Source organism: Chrysochloris asiatica, unplaced genomic scaffold, assembly GCF_000296735.1.
Source record: "Chrysochloris asiatica unplaced genomic scaffold, ChrAsi1.0 scaffold00060, whole genome shotgun sequence".
Taxonomy (NCBI): Eukaryota; Metazoa; Chordata; class Mammalia; order Afrosoricida; family Chrysochloridae; genus Chrysochloris; species Chrysochloris asiatica.
The window spans coordinates 10,499,135-10,502,687 of NW_006408578.1; positions in this window are offsets into that span (position 1 = coordinate 10,499,135).

The following is a 3,553-nucleotide window of genomic DNA, read 5'->3' on the forward strand; positions in this document are numbered from 1 at the left end:
GATTACAATCTCCTCCGTGCATCATCATTCAGTAGTATTTGCATTTATTCCCTCTGTTTTTGTTTTGTTTTTTTTGGGGGGAGGAATGTACACTTGGGAATATATAATAATTTAAACAAACAATTGGCACATTTGACAAGTCTGTCTCCTGGCCACCAACACTTAGTCTTTCTCTTTCCTTGAGTATAAAGTCCTCAGCTGCTCTCTCTCTCCAGGTCCTCATCTCTGGTGTTGCTGCTTCTCTGGATAGGGTCCCACATTCCACTTGTGCTCATCTTCCTTGATGGTCCCAGGGTACTCTGTTCTTGACTGTAAGATTAACTACTCCCCCCTTTTTGTTATAGAATGTCTACCTTTACAATTGTGACAGTTGCAATTGTTACAATTACTCACTATTGAGTCATAAGAATCTTATCCCCATCTCTTTTCACCAGACCCATCTAGACAAGATGAAAACTATTCAGTAGGGACTCTGCCTTGCCCTGCACACTCTTAAACTAAACTGTCTCTTGAAAACGTGTAAGCCAGTCATTTCACACCTTTATCACCCCCTCATTTTAGGTAGCCAATGTCTAAGTTGCCAGTCCCTATCAACCTTGTATACAGGATTGATACTTGATGTGAAGATTCCTTCCCTCTCAATTGGTATTTTGAGGTACTACATCTGTAAGTATAGGCCAAGTTCATCCTAATAACATATAAGCTTCCACTGGTAGTTGAGTGGGAGCTGCACATGAAGTGCAATGGAGCTTCCACACTAAGATGGTCTAGGAAGAAAAGTATGACAACTTACTCTCCAAATCAGCTAATGAAAACACTATGACCACAATGGTCTGAATCACAATTGGTCATGTGGATGGCACAATTCCATTGTGAGGTCACTGCCTCAGTTCTCTAGTGCTGCTATAACAGAAATGATACAAGGGAATGGTTTAACAAACAGAAATGTATTCTCTCACAGTTTAGGAAGTTAGAAGTCTAAATTCAAAGTGCTGGATCTTGGAGGCGGCTTTCTCTTTGACAGCTCTGGGCAAAGGTCCCTGTCTCCTCTCAGCATCACTAGCCCCACTCCAAGGGCTTCTTTGTTGGTGGTAATAGCTCCTTCATCCTCTGCTCAAATCTCTTTCTTTTAAAGAGATAAATCCTATAAAGTGGATTAGGAAGGTGGTGTATCCACCCTTATGGAGTCCTAGTGTGATGTTGTAGGATAAGTCCTGGACTACAAAGTCAGTGATTCAAACTCATCCTCCACCCCTCCTAAATCCTATACCGGGTTGCTAAGATTTGGAACAGACTCGATGGCACATAACAACAAGAATGCCCCACCCTTGGTCCTTTTATTATTAATCCCATCAAATCCCATCATGGAGGATGGCTACATCTAACTGCCAAAGTCAAGTTGACACAAAACCATAACTGTCACAGTTGTCATGAATTAGTAACCAAGTCAAAGGCTGCTAACAATCCTAACAACTCCTATGACCTAAGTCCAACTACAGTTGCAGCCCCTTCTAGTTCCTAATGTAGTTTCTAATTCCCTCCACTTTTGAACATGGAAAATTTTCCTTCCCATGTTTTTAGATAAATTAGGTATTATTGTCATTGTTTTTTTAAATATCACAGATAACAGTATTTATACATATAAAGAGATTTAGCTATTTATTGATTTTTGTGATTTGTCGAAGATGTTTGTACGGATCTCTCCAAATCAACTTCACAACATGGGAACCTCCCCCTCCTCATAAGTAAACTCAATTATTTTCTCTTCCTTTGCCAAAAACATGCTGACTCACACTTTGTAAGCTCTAAGTGTGAAGGTCATTTATTTCTATCTTTGACTAATTCGCATCATTAGGATAATACTGTATTTCTAATTGTAAGATTGGCGGTTCAAACCCACTGTCCATTCCTCAAAAACACCATACAGGGTCACTATGAGCCAGAACTAACTGAATGGCATTTTCAACAACATAGTTACTATGCAGGAGCCCTCGTGGCACTGTGGGTTAGTTGCTGGATTGCTAACCTTAAGGTTGGCAGTTCAAGCCCATGAGCTGCTCCTAGAGAGAAAGAGAAAGCTGTCTGCATTCTTAAAGATGTACAATCTTGGAAACCCTAAGGAGAAGTTCATCTGTGTCCTATAGGATCGCTATGAGTTGGAATTTACTTGATAGCAATGGAGTCCTGGTGTGGCACTGTGGGTTAATGCGCTGGACTGCAAAGTCAGTTTGAACAACAAGGTCAGCGGTTTAAGTTCACCAGATGCACCTGGAAACCCTATACAGGGTCATTAATGAGAACTGACTCAATGGCATTTAACAACAATAACGTCAACACATAGACTCAGAATTTTAAAAAGCTAACAAGTTATCCACTTCTGATAGCAAATTTTACGTGATTGCTTCATAGCAACCAATAGTGTCTTTCAGAATTATTCTAATAAGAGAATATAAGTGATACTGCTAAGATCAAAGCTTTATAAAAGGAGCCCTCATAGCATAGTGGGTTATGAATTGGGCTGCAAACCACAAAGTCAGCAGTTGAAATTTACCCACTGTAAAGTTAAGGCTTTCTGCTTCCTAAAAATGTACAGCCTATATTAAACCCTACAGAGGGTCTCTATGAGTCAGAACCAATTCCATGGCACATAACCACCACCACCAAGCTTTATTATTCTGATTCTTCAATAGAAGAAATCACATACTTTTCCACAATATTCAAATTATTATAGGAGCTGTGAAATCTGACAATATTTCAAAATCCTCTCTACCACACTATCTCTTGGTAATCATAACTGAGCAATGAATGAGCAGATAAAATTCCACAGCTGATGAAGAGAATAATCCTAGTTTCTAGGGAGCAAAGGACCTTTGAACTAAAACCCTAGTTTCTAGGGAATGATGTTACAGAGGATCTGCTCATATAGCTAATTCTATATCTGGTTTTTCCAAAAGCCAAGTTCTCCCCTAAGTTGCAATCATGAGGTAGTACTAAAAAAGCAAACAAATAATCCAAAACAGATTTGACCATATCTAACCACATCTATTGAGGTGTTGGTGGTGTCGTGCCATCAAGTCGATTCTGACTCATAATGACCATGTATAGGGTTTCTGAAGTTATAAATCTTTACAGGAACACAGAAGCCTCATCTTTTTCTTCAGAGCAGCTGGTAAACTTGAACTGTTGACCTTGCAGTAAGTAGCCAAATATGTAACCAGTATGATACCAAGGCTCTTGGAGTGGTGCTGTAGGATCAGCATTGGACTGAGAACCACAAAGTCAGCAGTTCAAACCCACCAACTACTCCTCAGAGAAATGACCTATACTGGGTGACTATGAGTTGGAACTGACTCGATGGCAATTAATAACAAGAGCCACATCTATAAATGGTTTCTGCTCAACTACTAACCTCAAGTTTGGCAGTTCAAATCCACTCAGTGATGCTACAGAAGAAATTTCTGGCAATCTACTTCAATAAAGATTATAAATACTGTGGGTTGTCTTAGCTATAATCTACTCTGTAGCACATTTGTTGTTGTTGTTAGGTGCCACC